General features: G+C 37.6%; 1 protein-coding gene across 4 annotated transcripts in view; it reads left to right on the top strand.

Annotated features, from left to right (window-relative positions):
• Window positions 1–18,803, top strand: part of LOC109419738 (trissin receptor) — a 326,442-nt gene that overhangs the window by 16,373 nt on the left and 291,266 nt on the right. For all 4 annotated transcript variants that reach the window (XR_009997449.1, XM_062850150.1, XM_029852724.2 and 1 more), the window contains exon 2: window positions 8,280–8,833. The gene's annotated coding sequence lies outside the window, so the exon portion shown is untranslated. The remainder of the gene's footprint in view (window positions 1–8,279; window positions 8,834–18,803) is intronic.

The raw sequence follows: 18,803 nt of genomic DNA, 5'->3' as shown, positions 1-18,803 counted from the left end.
TTTAAATTGCGTACTTCAAAGTTATTCAACAATTTTCGTTAAAAAATCACCAAAAAATACAATATTTTTACGATTTTTCATGTAAAAGTCATGTAATTTTACATTGTTTTAGGTGACTAATTTTATGAGCTATTGCTCCTATGTGTTACGAACATTTCGTCCATACATCATTTTAGTGTAGAAATTCGTTTTCATTGACTAATTATCAAAAGTTTGTCACGTTGATACTAAAAATTGTACAGAGTTGCCAGCATAAAATAAAACAAAGTTACCCATGATTTAAACGTCATTACACTTATTTGTCTCATCTGCATCAGTTTAAATTTGGTGCAGTTGGTTGAGCATGAGATTGTGGATTCGGAGATTCAAGGTTCGAGTCCTGGAATAGCATTTTTTTGCGTCTCGATCCTGCTATAAGTTGATGAAACTACGCACTGCATCTTATTGCAATTTGGCATCATAGCATTGTTTCGGAACCGTAGAGTGCATAGTAAGAATGAAGTTTGCCTTTATCGTGTAGTTGTGCTGATTTGTGGGTAGATAGATAACAAGTAAGCTCCACCCACAGTTGTCTGTAAAATGTTGCATCCAGAAGCAGTTCCATCATCGTATTGAATTGTTTTAGCTAAATTGATCATTATCAAAACAGATGCTCAATATTTCGCCCAGCTGATATCGTCAACACGATTTATTGTCAACAAGTATAAACTAAATATCTAGCAGGTCCTGGAATGGGCTTAATTGGCAGGTCCCGATCATTATTCTTTGGGAGATTGCGTGTAAGTCACGGCAGATTCATCATCCTAACTGCTACAAAGAAAGAAAAAAAAAGTTTATTATGTATTTGAGCTTGAACCTGGGACCTTCTGATCCGCAATCTCGAGCCTTACCATCTGCACCATTTCTGATACTTAAATCAAAAGACATTAGAATACGATGACATGACGTCTTAGTCATGGGTAACTTTGTTTTAATTCGTGCTGGTAACTCTGTGCGATTTTTAGTATCAACGTGACATACTTTTGATAATTAGTCAATGAAAACGAATTTCTACACATAAACGATGTATGGACGAAATGTTCGTTACACAAAGGAGTAATCGCTAATTAATTTAGTCACCTAAAACAATGTAAAATTACATGACTTTTATATATAAAATCGTAAAAATATCGTGTTTTTTCGTGATTTTTTAACTAAAATTGTTGAATAACTTCGAAATACGCAAATTAAACACCGCACAGTGTTCGAAATCGATGATTTTGCGATCAAAATTAAATAACTTTTTTTGGGTTGGTTCTAGAGGTTTGGCGTGTTCTACAAAGTTTATCTGCATGTAAAAAGACGTCTTCTTATAAAATGCAATCAATGATTAATACCCCTAGAAGTGAGATAAAATTTTTATTTCTTCAAAAAGTTTTTTTAGAGTTTTGACGTCTTCGGCAAAGTTGTAGCTCATAATAAGAGAAAAAACTTCGTAGAACATGTCAAAGCTCCACCTCTTACGGTTTTCGAGATATGGAGCGTTTTGTGCGAAATACCCCTAAAACTAGTTTTTTCAGTGTAGCTTTTACAGATAAAATCCTACAGTTTTGTGACCTTCTACAAACTTGTTCAAGACGTCAAAATACACATTTCTTCCGAAGATGTTGAGTCATTATATCTTAAAACAAAAAAGTTATAGGTAAATTTATCATATTTTAAGGTGTACTTTCACCTTAAGTAACTATTTCCGGCGCAAAATGGCGCAGATGGCTCAGTCGGTAGGTGAAAGATTAGACTTTTCACTATCTCTTGAGGGTGGAAACCCGCGTGGGCAATAGTGGGAAAGGTGTTTTAAATACAAGGCAAAAACTTATTATTTTGCCTGTAATACAAGAAAAAAAAGAAGACACCGTAGTGTCTTCGGCAAAGTTGTAGAGTATTGTTCTAACTATATCTTAACGGTATCTCCGGCATCTTTTCGGAGCAATTTTGTAAATTTCTGAGTAAATTTCTGTAAAAACGGCTAAAAAAACACAAAATCGATTTGATACACCTTTAAATCTTCATCAATTTGGCTCAATTTTGGACTGAAGACTTGGTTTTACATGTGGATTGATAATTTGATGTGTCACGGAGAATCGGAGAAAAAAAGTTTCAAAGTGAACAGGTCTAATGCGCATGCTCAGTTGTGTAATTATACATATACATGTAAAATTTTAAAAGACAAATGAACAAGATGCAACATTGCGGGTGTACACCGTGTCCAATCAGTTCTCATACAAAATACAAATTTAGAAATTATCATTTTATTTCACATGTCTGATTCATTTTTTGAAATGAATACATGTATTGAAAGGCCACATAATACTGTACAAAATAAAACGTAAATTGAACAAAAATGGCAATTTACTTGTTTCAATGAGATTTGTTGTGTTAAAGAAGCATGAGTGCATCTTACCTAGTTGATTCTCACTTATAAATTATGCTTGTATTCCTATTGTGGGGAATTTTGTCCAAAATTTACGTTTTATGATGTTTATCTTTGATATAACGGTTATTTTCATGAAAATCAGTCCAAGTTGAGCTTACTTGACAATTTTTTACCATATCATTTCTAAAACTGTATTATTTTAGCCTTAGTATATCCATTTGGTACATAACTTAGGATACAAGCTCAAAATTTATCCTTATGGACTATATTTTGCTAACGTAGAGAGAAAAACCCAGATTAATCCACCTAGTGGTGATAGTGCCTTTCTCGTCGAACATGTACTCATGATCTTTCCTTGGCCGGGATACGACTGGGATAGTTTTGCTTCAGAATTTTGGCTTTGCAGTCTTTTGGAAAAATCGAAAACACTAGTTTATGATTTTTTTCCGACGTTTCGGTCCGTATAGGGCTTTTTCAGGGGTTCAATCGGTCAACGTTTCCTTGTCAAGATGGCTTTGCTAAACTCAAAAATTTCATACGGAAGTTTTGGTATACATTGAGTCCGTTCGGTTTGAAACCGTCGTGATGCGGACAATCTACTACCTATCGGGTGGTCTAGAATTCGGTTCCTGTTTTTGGAATCTTCCATTATTGCTTTGTATAGAAAATGTATGTGCATGGGCCATCATTCCGAAGCATGATCTTTCCGTCGACGTATCCGAACTGTTCCTGAATCCAGAGCTGGAAAATATCAGAATTTTCAGTTGACTGCATGAGCACCTTCACTATCACTGAAGGCCGATCAACATCAAGACGATAATTACAAGCTAGGATATAGCTTCTTTCTTAATCACAGATGACTTTACGGTCTTCGGCAAAGTTTTTTCTTCACGCTTTAGGCAAAGTTTTTGGGAATATTATGTTGTTCTACTTTTTTTGGGATCTTTCATAGCTTAGTTTGTAAATTCATACTTATAATTCATCACCGTACTGACGAAGGTTAGATTCAAGTATTTTGTGTAACACTTACAGCTGTAATTACTTCACAATGTATTTTGACAACTTCAGTAACGCTGGAAAAGAATGCTCTCTGTTATAAGTTTCGGAAGTAGCATAGCATAGCATAGCATAGCATGAATACTTGCACAAATCTTGGATGGAGTTGCAAAGTTGAATATATCCATTGCTGATGTCGCTACTATCTACAATGTCATAGATTCACTCAGCTCCACACACCTGGCCAAGTCCTTGCAAGCATTTATAAATCCCTTCATCAACTTAGAAAGAGCCCAGAACTGAAGCATCTTCCAATAGATGAAAGGATGTTGAAAATAGCGAATTTTCAACTTATATGCAGTTATAAAGTAAATATACTGAAATAGAAATATTTATAAATAAATAATATTGGAAAGATCTCACCAATTGTTGTGGGGTTTTTGTGGTTCAATGCCGATCATCTAATTGTCTTGATTAATGTTCTTCTCTGTAAAGAACAACACAATACTCAGCAAAGAACAACACAATACTGAACACTAAACACCCGCGCATCTATTGTTTTGATTTTCACTCGAGACAATAGCGAACGCGATCGATTATGCTGCCATACTCACTCCTTACAGGAGCGATTCATGCACATCAAAGAACAACACAATACTCGTCAGTTATAAGTTTCGGAAGTGTTCATAAAATACACTGTATACTAAAACTGATTACCAGGCCGTGTTCCAATTGGCATGTAATGCCATGAATTGAAAGAAACACATTTCGTGCATAGAGTGAAATGGTGAACATGAATTAACATGAAATAAATGAACTTCACACTAATAAACTATCCTTCACAATGTGCGAACTTTTGCCCCGCACTGTGCGAACTTTTGCCCCCACTATGGGGCAAAAGTTCGCATTTGAGTACTTGTGTTAAAATTTTTATTACTAGAACTACAAAAGGAACGTGAAAAAAATCTAGTAATACGTTTCGAAGGTAACATGATAGGGATTCGTTTAACGAGAAACAACGATATTATTTTCTTTTTGTTTAATAGTTATTTGATATATACTGTTAGGTGTGAACTTTTGCCCCGCATTACTCTATGTTACATACGGTGTTTGGTAAAGTAAGGCTTGATCTATATTTGATTCAACCGTTGAAACAAGCACGATGGGTAGTGAGTAGAGTGAGACGTCTGTATATATGTGGCCTTAGTTCAGTCAAGATTTTGTTCTCTTACACATATTTATCGCTTGCATTGACTTTGTTCACTTTTGTAGTTCCTGTACCACCCAATTCTGGTTCTGCGTCACTATCGATAGCCTCCAATGTGATCTGAGCCTATTTTCTTGCTAATTGTTCCTCAGGTTATTGAAAAAACAGCGGTTTGATGTGTCGCATGCATAGGTTTGGTTCACTTTTGTATTCGGCCACATTCGGTAGGATAACCCAATCCTGAACACTACTGGTAGTTTTGAATGCGGTCTGAGCCAATTTTCTTGCTTACCGTTTGTAACGTGAGAAATGATGTGTGAACCTCTGTAAATTGTCGGTGTACCTTTTATTTGAAAATGTCATCCTTTGGATGTTTTTGTTTTGTCCCCGTGCACTAAAAAGTCATAAATAAAGCAACGGCACGGGTGCAAAGGAACTTAAGTCTTCGTTCCTGTGTATAAAACACCGAAGTTGTGAGTAATTATTAATTGTAAATTGTGGTATGTACTATATGTTTAATAAATTATAGCTTTACAGCATAGCCTGCATAGGCTATGTGAATCCACTACGCGTTCTCATTTGGCCTTGCTAGAAGATCGGTGCCCAAAGCTGCTGTTTGCAACACCGTTTTTCGGGCTATCTAAAAAGTCACGATTTGATGTATAGCATGTATGGGTTAGGATAACTTTTTCATTTGGCCACCTCCGGCGGGACACCCGCAACCGATTCCGGGACAATACCGATTATCCCTTATATGGTTTGAGACTAGTTTCTTGCTAACTGTCCATCAGGTTTCCTAAAAAGCCATGAATTGATGCATCTAATGGATGGGTTTGGTTCATTTTTGTATTTGACCACTTCCGGCGTAACAACTGAAACGGTTCTGGAACACTACCGATATTGTCTAATGTGGTGTGAGCCTATTTTCTTGTTAACCGTTCATCAAGTTATCTGAAAAGCCGCTATCTGATGTATCGCATGCATGGGTTTGGTTCCTTTTGGCATTTGACCACTTCCGGCGGGACACCCTAGATCGGCTCCGGAACACTATCCACAGAGAACAGACGTCTATCTTCGCTTTCTGCCTTGTGTAAAACTTTGTAACGGTTATTTCGGAGTATGTGGTTATGCTCCCGTTGCGCGGCGCTAGCGTCCCATCACTTGCATTGTTGTGTTGTCATATTTATTTCCAGTGCTCGCCGTTTTTGGCCGTTTGGCGCTTGTGTCGCTTTGTGGGCTAGTGTATTTTAACGATGAACACTGCCATCGTGGGGTCAAATCGACTTTATAAGTGGGGCAGTCTCCGTTGGAGGCGTTGAGGTACACTTAAATCCTTTACACACGATTTCGACGTATTTTTGTTCGAGCTTAAATGTCTGTTCTCTGTGCACTATCGGTTGATCCAAATAAGGTCTGAAACTATTTTCTTGCTAAAGGTTTATCAGGTTGCCTAACGAGCCGCGATTTGATGCGTCGCATGTGAGGGTTTGTTTAATTTTTATACTTAGCTACTTCCGGCAGGACATCTGGAACGGGTTCTATGACACTACCGGTTCAAATATGGTCTGAGAATGTTTTCCTGCCTACTGTTCATCAGGTTATCGAAAAAGCCGCTGTTTGATGTGTCGCATGCATGAGTTTGGTTCACTTTCATATTTGGCCACTTCCGGCGGGACACCCGGAAACGGTTCCGGAACACTACCGGTTCAGATATGATCTGAGAATGTTTTCCAGCCTACTGTTCATCAGGTTATCGAAAAAGCCACTGTTTGATGTGCCGCATGCATGGGTTTGGTTCACTTTCATATTTGGCCACTTCCGGCGGAACAACCGGAACCGGTTCCGGAACACTACCGGTTCAGATATGGTCTGAGACTATTTTCCTGCTCACCGTTCATCAGGTTATTTAAAATGCCGTGGTTTGATATGTCGCATGCATGGGTTTGTAACGTTTTTATATCTGGCCCCTTCCTGGGGTGCCTAAATGGCCATAACTCCGGAACGGCTGGACCGATCTGAACCATTTTCAATAGGAAACAATGGGACTATATACCGCATCGAATGAACCATCGGTAGTTGAAATCGGTTGATATTGACTATCTAAAAAGGAGGTGACCTTATTGTACACATACACGCACATACGCACACACATACACACACACACACACACACACACACACACACACACACACACACACACACACACACACACACACACACACACACACACACACACACACACACACACACACACACACACACACACACACACACACACACACACACACACACACACACACACACACACACACACACACACACACACACACACACACACACACACACACATACACACAGACATCACCTCAACTCGTCGAGCTGAGTCGATTGGTATATAGATACGGGGTTTTTATGCCTTTTGGAGACTGGCAATCACTTTTCATGGCCAACTCCAGGAGGCTTTTCCCCACCACCTTCATTAAGACACGAGTCAGATGAAGCGAATAAAGAATAAATAAATAAATAAATAAATAAATATAAGACTTGACCCCTCCGAAGGCTCTATAAAATTTTCGTTTTTGGAGTGAACATATAGCCTTTCGGTACACCTTGGTGTACGAGAAAGGCAAAAAAACGGATATTTTTTGCGGATTCGTACTTTACCAATACAGGGTCTAATATTTTTTCTCTTCTGGTCACAGTTGCTACTAGCAATGGGGAGGACAGGAACCTAATTTGTTTCAACCTAAACCCATTACTCGTTAAAATGCGACGAAATATAAATGAAATGGCGTGCGTGCCAGCTGAAATGGACTTACGACACATAAGCGATCATCAGAGAAGGATAAAGGACAGTTAGTTCCGAAACATATGCTGTATTTGGTGTATGTTAGTTTGTCTTTCAATAAATGAATTTACTTTGAAAATCCTAATTACAGATGTGAAATGAATTGAATTTGATTTTGTATGAGAACTTATTAGACACGGTGTAGTAAATGACTAAAACCAATCTTTTATTAATTCTTATGTAATTTCATCTTAATCTTTGCATTAATTCAATTTGAATTTAGCATTCTTAAATGATCTCTGATTTGGTGGGTAAGTGCTGAGTGAGACCAGAGGTTACAGCAAGAAGCCAAGAATTCTGTAATATGTTTTCAAAGTTGTACACTGATGACCAGTGTAGTATTTTTTTTGTGTATTTTAACTAATGCTAATACTACACTTACCAGCATTGGCGAAACTACGGATTTTTGCCAGGGGGTGCACTACAAACAAATATCCATTAGTTCATCCATTCATCATTCATGGCCCCATCTCTCACAGCAATGCATTAAAATTCTAGGGGGTGCCTGGCACCCCCGGCACCCCCAGTAGTTTCGCCTATGCTTACCAGTGCAGTATTGTGAAAAATGTATCTAATAGTTTGATCACATTAACTGTTTTAGTGTTAGTCTTTTGTTACATTAGTACATTCTGATTCAACGAAAATCGGTTTTATTGTACTCACATAAGAATATATTTATTTTATTCAACATTTTGTTAGCCCCTTTTATTGTGCCAGTCATATAGGTTTAGAAAATACAATTTCTCCCAAAAACCATCCCGAATAATCAATCATCTCTGAACCGAAACGCTCGTCTTCTGCTCTTTTATTCGCAGGCTATACGAACGTGTTCGCCTGACAGGCACACACATCGCCCCGAGGTGCGGAACGCCGCCGCCACTGTCAGATTCAAGTGGATGCTTCTGAATTGAATAGATTCTAATTGAATTATGTTTGGATGGATCCTCCGGGAGAGTGCCTCTATAAAGCGCTAAATACACGTGTGTGTACCGAATCCAAGTGGAAGCCGTGTAACTAAATTGCTGAAAAGGAAGTGATTCTCGTGCTCCCATTTGAAAGAAACCGAACGCCCGAAAGTGTGAATCAATCAACAACCGAGCGCGCCATATGTGAGCAGTGCGCAGTGCAGCGGCAACTATTTGAGCGCACGGAAAGTGCATTTTGCAATAAGTGTATCTCTAGCGATAGTGCCATCATCGACTGCGTGTATCTATCTACTGAAGGGCGGGAAGAAGAAAGTGCACCAGATGGTTCCGATTTATTTGGACGCCGACGCCCCGCTTCTGCTAGTCTAGTCATCAAGGAAACAGCAATGATTGAAAATCGTTTTTTGAACGAGCGGCACCGTTGGATGCACTAGTTTTCGCGGGTAAGTTTCAGCGCATCTCGTGGTGGTGGCGAAATGGTGGGGATTATTTAGGATTTTAGCGATGGTGTGAAATTTTTGTGTGTGACTATGAAATTATGTGTGACCTAGTAAACCTTGGCGTTTAGTGTGAAGGCTTTATGACGAAACGGGACCACAACTGGTTAGCTTGGTGTTTATGATGATGCACTTGACATACTTTTTCGATGTGTTATATCTCGTGAGTCATATCTTTTGTGAACGGTTTTATCTGGGTGAAAGGTTGCACTTAGTGGTATCCAGTTTATAGCCTTTCATAGTGTATCATACTATCTACACCATTGCAACTTTCTTCGGGCTATGACACATAATGTTTTAGTACTTAACTCGTTTGGCAGTCCGGAATCCCAATGAGAAGAGGACACATAGATAACAAAAGCTGTTAGAAACATGGTACTTGTACGTACTATTATTGGCACGATTACGAATAATCTTTTTGAAAACTTCTAGTGGAGCTACTAGAATATTATCTTGAGAAATGTTCAGAAGAACTCCTGCAGAAATCCTATAATAAAATTCCTGGAGGATTTTGTGATGTATCCCTTGTGCATACTATGAAGATTTCCGAAAAATCTCTTGAAAAACAGGTAAAGAAATACCTGCAGGAATATTTCTGTAGATTTTTTTTAATGAATTTCTGAAAGAGTTCGTGGTAAAATTCTCGGGGGTATCTTTGGAGAAAATACCGAATATAATTCCGAGAAGCAACATGGAGACCCATATGAAAAAATATGTAGTAATCTCTGTTTGAATATCTGCAGAAAACTTTGGAGGAGTTCTTTATGAATTTCTGTAGAAACCTCCTGCGGGAATATTGATGAGAAACCCTGAAAAATAATTCTTAAAGAATCCCTAAAGGATAACTTGTACGAATAACTGAAACCCTTTAAAAATTCCAAAGAAACCGATGAATGGAGTTCTGATTGGTTCTTTGAAAGATTTTCTGAAAGTATTCTTGGAAACATCTTAATTGATTTACTAAAAAATCCCGAAAAATAAAATATTTCATAGAAGATCGTAGCAGCATCACTCAAGAGACCCCTAAAAACTTACTAATCGAAGTAAATCCAGTAAAATTTTTAAAAGAAATTCTGGATGAAATTTCTGAAGGTATCTCTAGTGGTATTCCTGAATGAAGGCCCAATTTGGCGATTAAAATGATTTTGGGCATGAACAATTGATTTTAGAAAGATGGTGTATTTGAAGAAGTCGTTTGATACTTCTTTTAAAACATTAGCGATAAATGTGAACAATCCACCTAGAAGTGAGATAAGTATTTCTTGACAAAATATGCCATTGTTATGTGAATGATTCCATAAAATCAGTTTTTTTACGGTTACTTTTTCAAGAAATTTTTATTTCTTTTCAAATTTTCTACAAAGTTGTTTTGATAAAACACGTAGACTTCTGTAGCCGAAATTGCATCTTTGATATTTTTTTCCAGAAATTAAGGAATGTAAGTTGAAAATTAGTCTATATTACACCTCTATAAAATTCACAAAGGCAAAATGGGCAAGCTATTTCAATTTAATATAAAAGAAGTTTATAATAGGTGTTAATTTTATTGCAACTCGTGATGGGGCTTCCTTAACTTTCAAATCGAGATGTAAAATACGTTAGTAACTGAAATAAAAAAAAATATAAGTAATGAAGATAAACCTTCTTTGAATAAAACTTGTATTTTATCGAGTTTTGTTGGATAGTTGGACCATGTGGTAGCCGGTGGTCGGAGCTTCTGAATTCGGCTCAGTTTTGTTTTCATTTCTGTGTTGTCTTTTGCGTCTATTGGAGATAAGATAAATAAAATAACTTATACACCTAGTCGTAGACGATTTTTCATCCCTCTAATACCCAATTTTTTTTATTTTGATCTTAATATCATTTTTCGTCATCTAAAATCGATTTGAACATGTTTTAGAACATGATTCTTTTTAATTCTCGATTTCGTGAATTTCAGTTTTTGATTTTTCTAATTTTTATTTTTAAGCATCCCCACACTTTTACATTTTTCCTGGAAGCCAATTTAAGGAACGGATTTTTTGGGATAAAAACATTTTGAGATTTTATGATTATTGTTGAAATATTATAATTTTAAATTTTTTCACAGAAAATTTTATTTTCCGTGTAATTTTAAGGAAAATAATTTTAGAGTGTATTCGATTCCCTTAAACTATTGTACGAGGATAGAATGATTTGGGAAAAATTTAAAATATGTTAATTGTAGCGGTTCAATACAAAATAAACAATGAGGGGCTGTCCATGAACCACGTGGTCATTTTTTTGGGGCTTCTCAAACCAAAGCGTGGTCATTATTCCATACAAAATTTTTTATTCGTCCATACAAAATGGTCATTGGCCGAACCGCCCCCCCCCCTTATGACCACGTGGTTTATGGACAGCCCCTGACTTCTAAAACGTGACTAAAACATCAATTTTTCAAAGATTTTCAGAAAATGTAAATACGCTTTAAAATACACCAAAAACCATTTTGAGATATACAGAACAGTCCTAAATATGAGCCAAAAATATAAAAAAAATGATTTTCCACGGAACAAAAATTACAAAAATGCTCAAACTATACCCCGTCTAAAGGCGGGATTGGGTATTAGAGGGTTAAATGTATTTTTATGTAATTGCTATTGTAATTATTTCAGCAATTCCTAGTGGGATTATTAAAGACAATCTTTTTGGGATTTTCCCGGAAGTTCATCCGGTGATTTTTTCAGCAATTTCTCCACCAGTTCTTTGAGAAATTCTAACTGTGGTTCCGTCAGCAACTCTACTAGGGATAGCTCTAGAGTTTTATTTTGGCATTCCTGATGGGATTCTTAATTGCAATCTTCCTAGTATTTTTCCGGAAATCCCTTCAGTGATTCTTGCAGTAAATCCTTCAACGATTTATCCAGGACTTCCCCCTGATATTTCATCCAGCAGTTCTTCCAGACAGGGATGTTTTCGATCACCTGGCAATCGCTTGACTCATTTGTTCATAACTCAGTTCAGAAACCTAATATTGAAATGTGATGTTCGGAAAAGTTGTAGATTAGTGTTTTTCCTACAATTAATACCAAGGACGCCTTATTCTAACTTTTATATATACGGCGCTAGAGCCTAGTACCACCTACTTATACTAAACTATCGAAAAATTCGATCGTTTAGTATGGGTAGCTGGTACTAACACTTTTACGACGTAAATATTAGCGTTAGAATATGGCGTCCTTGGTAATAATTGTAGGAAAAATACTAGTCTACAACTTTGCCGAATTCAACATTCTAATATAGGGCTTCTGACCTGAGTTATGGACAAATGAGTTAAACGAATGCCAAGTGTTCGAAAACATCCTTGCTTCCAGAATATCCTCATGGGATTTCTTCAGAAACTCATATTGGCCTACCTCCATGTGTTCCAGCTGGGATTCCTCAAGCAATTCCTATTAGGACCCTTCAAGAAATTCTAACTAGGGTATTTCAAGGAATACTTTGTGGGATTCCTCTAGGGATTTCTCCTGGTATAGCTGCAGCAATACCATCGGGAAATCTTACTGAGATTCACCCTGAATCTTCTGCAACTCCATCAGGGACTCTATCTATGGAGTCCTCCAGAATACCTCTAGCGATTTTTCCAAGAAGAACTGTATGTATTCAAAGAACTTCTCTTAGAATTCCCCCGGATTTCTTGATGGGGTTCCTCCAATAATTCCTGTAGTGATTCTTCCAACAAATTCCTACTAGGATTCCTGTAGAAATATCTTCTATGATACCTTCATGAATTCTACGAACTTCTCCAGAAATTTCTTCAAGCATTCTGGGTGGGATCATTCAAGATAACCTTCCTGGGACTATTCCAAAAGTACCCCCGAAGATTTCTTCAGGAACATCTTCAGAGATTAAATCCATAAATTCCAGCTGGGTTCCCTGAAGCAATTTCAACTGTGGTTCTACCATTTCTCCTGAGGAATCTTAGGAAAAAAAATTTGGAGGAATTCTTAGAAGCATTCTGGGATGTATAACTGTGAAAAATTCAGCAGAAATCCTAAAAAGAATTGCTGGAGGAAAATGTACAAAAATTTCTAGATCAACCCCATCAGGAGTTCCTGGGAGAATCCAAAGAGAAATTTCTTGAAGAAATACCTTGAGGAATACCTAGAAAAATCCCAGAAAGAACTGGTAGAGATATTCTACAGAAGGCACTGTAGGAATCGCGGGAGGAATACCTGAAGGAATCACAGGAAGATATCCCGGAAAAATTCCAGAAAGCCAGGATCAATTCCTATACTGCCGTTCTAAGCCCAATTGTCCCATGTTATATGGGAATACCATATAACATGGGACAATTATGCGTAGAATGACAGTATATGAATTATTACGAGAATTCATAGAGGTACTATATTTAAGTTTTCTGGAGGAAGATTTGTAAGAAGAATTGCAGGAGGAGTTATTTGAGGAATCCTTGGAGGAAGACCAAGAGAAGTTCGTAGAATTCTCGAAGGTATCATAGAAGAATTTCTAGAGAAATCCTAGTAGGATTACACTGGAAAAATCACTACAGGAATTATTGGAGAGACCTCATGAGGAATACCGGGGGAATCCTAATGGAAGTTTTTGGAATAAATGCCTAAAGGAATGCCTACAGTTCCCATTGTAAAGATCGGTAGAGGTATTCTGGAAGACTCCATAGAAAGAGTCCCTGGTGGAATCGTAGGAGACATTTCTGAGTGAATCTCAGTAAAATTTTTCTAAAGTATTGCTGCCACTATAAAAAGAAAAATCCCTAGTGGAATCCCACGAATTTTTTTTTTTGAAATACCACAGTTAGAATTTCTTGAGGGGTCCTAATAGGTAATGCTTGAGGAATACCAGCTGGAACACACGGTTCTGGAAGAACGCTTGGATGAAATCTCAGGAGGAAATCCTGGAAGAAATCACTGCAAGAATCACTGAAGGGTTTTCCGGAAAAATACTAGGAAGATTGCAATTAAGAATCCCATCAGGAATGCTAGAATAGAGCAATCCCTAGTAGAATTGCTGAAGGTACCACAGTTAGAAATTCTCAAAGAATTCTAGTAGAAATTTGGTAGAAAAATCAACGGAGGAACGCGATGTTTGAAATGACACATGGAGTACTGAACTATTTTCTAAACTTGGCTCCGGAACTGGATTTTGGAAAATCGGTAAACTAATTCCAAAATGTTCAAATGTATTCTAAGCGACCAATCGTCGTGATAATATGCTGTATGGCCTCCAAAGTAATAATAATAATAATAATTTGATGATTTTGTGGCTATATCGGACTCTTTCTACTCATAGTATAAGGGAGTAGAGATCAAAATGGATAATGAAATGATAGAATTCGCTAGGTAGCGAACAAGTGTGAAAATTTTTATAAAAGGTGAAATTAGGCAAGTAGCCCATGTAATTTTCTGCCAGTCTTGGTAAGGTGGTATGAACTACCAACCAAGTCGATCTGTTTAAAAGCACAGGTCGCACGGCAGAAGTTTCACGCATTCGATGTATTCGTTCAATACATGGCCTACTTGCCTAATTTCACCTTCTATACAAATTTTCACACTTGTTCGCTACCTAGCGAATTCTATCATATCTATCATTTCATTATCCACTTTGATCTCTACTCCCTTATTCTATGAGTAGAAAGAGACCGATATAGCCACAAAATCATCAAGTTATTAATAGAATACGGTCGATAAATCAGAATATGAAATAATAATAATAATAATAATATACCAACTATTTTTTTATTACGGCTTCTAGCTGTAATGTTATCGTATAGCGAACTTCAAAGCACTGCTAGTTTGTAGATTTGTCAGCATTACAAATTGTACTGCATAGAAGCAGCTATTTTATTAGTGGGAACTTCTACCGTCTACCCCCGGTGGTTTGAACAACACCTCATGCAAACCAACGGGGTTCATTTTAAATTTGAACTTCTAGTAACCCTGTAGGCATCGAAAAACACACTGATGGTAACCCTTCTTGCTGTTTTGTTTTGATTCTGCGTTCCGTTTCACTCCATTCCATGAACAGAATGACGTTTGAACCATTTTTAGTTTGAACGATGTGCAGATTAGAGGGGGTCAAATTAAAAAGTGTTCAGATTACATGCGGTCAGACCAACGGGGGTATTCGATTAGTTCAAAAATCAACATCTTTCGGGAAATCTCCCGGAATTGGAATACAGTGCAGTAAAGGCAGCTCTAGCGACAAGTAATTGTTTTCAGCTTTGCAGCTGTGTATTGGCTTATGGTTTATTTTTGACTAGCGTCCTTTTAATTCAGCGTTCACTGTTTCAATTCGCCTGCTACACAGCAGAAAGCAAATGGCTGAAAATGTTAAATTCACGACAGTAAAAAGATAAGAAAATATATTCTTAAAATGGGCTTCATAAAACTGGGCAAAGAAAAGAGTATGTATTTGGTTTAAAAAGTGGAAATTTGACAAATGATAAAAAAAACTTAATCTTATCGGGGTGACCCCAAAACGTAATTTCTGAAAGTGATTGTTACACAAAACAAGAGTGTATGCCATTCATCGTTTGCCATCATTTTAAGAGTGGGCTTATCAGGCTTTCTGATAGTGTCTTATCCAGGAAATTATTTTAATTTAGAGTTGGTCTACCAACAAATCGTTCAGAATATCCTTGATTTTTTTTTATACAAAAAATAGATAAGCTTCCTTCAATGTCGCCTTTTGATGTTGTTTAATATTTAAATGAAATTTAGTAACGTCAGCAGAACCAAAGACAACATTTCAGATGGTTGTATTATTATTTTTGTACTACTTAATAGCACTTCAGAGCAGAAGCACTACCTTCCTATGATACGTAATAATAGTTGATGTTTCGTGAACGATATTTTTTTACTCGTATCGTCACCGTATTCAATGGCAATTTAGATTTTATATGATGGAATGCTTTTTATACCCATAAGGAATAAGTTATTATTATTTATCTTTATTAAAGAGATTTTCAGCCGGCGATAAGGAATAAGGATGCATTAGAAGATAGTCGTACTTTGAGCCTAGCGTCGCCACTCCACGAAATAAACACATAAAAATGGATTACAATGCATATTTGCATAGAACGTCCACAAGCTAATCGGCAGGATAACAATTTTCAAAAATTAAGGACAAGGTATTTGGAGTACATTGCTCAAAATTTCTAGAGCACCGTTTTTTAGAACTGTTGAATGGATTTGGATGAAAATGCATCACGCTAATTGTTCAGTGGTTGTCAACAGCGTGATGCATTTTAATCCAAATCCGTTCAACGGTTCTAAAAAACGGTGCTCTAGAAATTTTGACCAATGTACTCCAAATACCTTGTCCTTAACAACCCACTACACGTACAAGTACCACTCTGCTAAGTAAGCATAGAATCTCTTCCACATTTTCTTCAGACCATGCATATTACTAAAACAAGCCATGCCATAGCGGCCCTCGAAGATAAATGGCAACCGGCATGGCCATTTATCTTTGTACCCATTTGGGATTTTACCAAAATTTGCGACAATTCGCAACAATACAGGTTACAGTGTGGTTCCATTTTTTTTTATGAAGGTGTTTTTCATCTTACTGATGAACATAAATCGGAAGCTTAAAATGTTATGTAATTTTCCAGTTATTGGAATTCTTTGGTACTTCTAAGAATTTTTTGGTGCATGAATTTTATTTTCCAAAGAAATGATCTCGTACCGACTTTTCGAACCCTTTAAGCATCGTCAACTTTCTCAGTGTAAGTAATCCACTGAGAAATATCACAAGTGGTAGTCGAAATACGTGTATCTATCAAAGGATAAGCAGAAGAGGGCATTATTGATAGGTAAATATGATTTCTCTTAATCGAAGATTCCAAAGAAAGATAAAAAAAATCCTTGGTAGACTTTGAATATATTGATTTTTGGTACAAGAAGGCACTGAGAAAAACGATTGAAAGACTTAAAAGTTTGTTTGAGTCAGATTTATGAAACTTAGAAACAACTCTTAAAAAGTTTAAACACTTTGGTACAACCGGATTATTTAAAATTCTGTAAAGCAAGTATTTTTTATCATAGCAATATCTCAATGCTAAAAACATGTCATCACTGTATGTGTAATAATCCTTTGTTGCAATACTCTTTCGCCATAATAAAATTCCTCACCCTGTCTACATGAAAAGGGAGTACTTCGAGTGGAATCATAATCATTTACATAATCGTTAAATTTGTGCTCTCCAAAGTCATTGTCCAGCAGAAGCAGCAGTACCAGCAGTGCTGCGTCAAGCCTTGTAACAAGGCAAATAATAATGTAGTCGACAATTTAGAAAAGGCTCTCTTCCAACCAGAAGAGGATGCTCAGCTGCTGCAGCAGGAGCCATTCCATTCGAATTATGGATATGTACAACCTAGATATTATGCAACCCATCACCACAGTCAGTCGTAAGAGTGGCGATGATAATAAAACAAAGCACCCGAACGCGTTCGCTCCGTTGCACCTAAACAAATCGTGGGCGGACTACCGTCTAGCGGTGGAATTTTCAAGCAAAAATTTAAATTTTAAATATAGGGGAAGGTGGGATAAGAGAGTTTGCGATGAAGAACTCGTGCAATTGTACGAAACACTGTTTCACTTGTGCAGTTTTATTTGAATGTAGAACCTTCGTACCTAATTTCACCCTATAAGCCGTAGGTATTCACCTTCCACGTTGAACTGCCAATTCCACCAACTATCCTGGCAGAGTTCCATTCGTGCAGCTCTAAAGAACTCCCCGGTATGCAAATCGCATCCCTCTTCCACGGGAGAAAGCTTTACTATGACAATTTGTTTGCTTTTATATTTGTTGCATTCAGAATGCAAACGACGACGACGACAACGGACGATGCTCGCAGCTAGCGAGGTACGAAACGGACACCGGAAGCAGGAAAAACGTGTTATAATTGCACAGCAGGACATTCACAGTGATGGTTTGTGAAAGGAGTATCGTTCGTTCGTAGGAGTAGCCATCGTCGTCGTCGCCGTCGTAGTTCTCGACGTTCACCGGAATGGTAAACAACATCAACAATGACATTAAAGAGAAATGAGCCATTTCCATGAAGATTCCCGTGCAATTGTTGGACAGTGAAGCTCTGGCGATGGAGTAAACAAAGTAATTGACGGGAAAGATGACGGGAATGTGCATGTTGTTATGTGGATTAAATCTATGCTACGGGGTGGAAATGTGGCGAGGATTATGGTTAAGTGCCGAATGATGGCTGGTGTGGATTGGATCGTGACGATATTGCTTGAATCAAGGTAATTTTTTTATTCTGCGGTTAATGCTGGATGCAGGTTTTTTTTAGCAAGTTGCTTCGGACTGTATACCTACTATATTCTAACCTGAGTACCCACGGTGGTGCAGAGGGGAATTGAAAGATCTCCATCCTGGGCGATTACCGGCTATCGCATTGACCTGTGGCAAGGTCAAATTTCTGTCGACTTGCTTGATTTCGTTATTGAGGCTGCGCCGCCATGAGCCTCTGGGTCTGCCTCTGCTGCGATGTCCTGCAGGCTTCCAGTCTAACGTTTGTTTGCAGATTTCGTTTCCGCCCTTGCGTAGAGTGTGGCCGACCCAGCTCCACTATCGCTCCCGAATTTCTGTCGCTATCGGCTTTTGATGACATCGACGATGGAGCTTCACATTAGAGATCAAATTGTGAGGCATCCATGCACAAATAATATAACGCAGGCATCTATTGATGAAGACCTGCAGCCATTGAGCGTTCTCCACTGATACACACCAGGTTTCACTGGCATACAGCAGCACATAACATTCGAGTCGGGATTTTGGTGAGTCGACTACCCAGACAACCAATTTGCACGTATAATGAAGTTTATGTTCATGTTATACGTACTTTTATGCGGTAAAGTTACATCGCATAAGATGCAGTAAAAGTGCCTTATGCGT

The sequence above is a fragment of the Aedes albopictus genome, chromosome 2 (assembly GCF_035046485.1).
Source record: "Aedes albopictus strain Foshan chromosome 2, AalbF5, whole genome shotgun sequence".
In the NCBI taxonomy this organism is placed as follows: Eukaryota; Metazoa; Arthropoda; class Insecta; order Diptera; family Culicidae; genus Aedes; species Aedes albopictus.
This window is presented reverse-complemented; position numbering and strand designations above follow the sequence as displayed.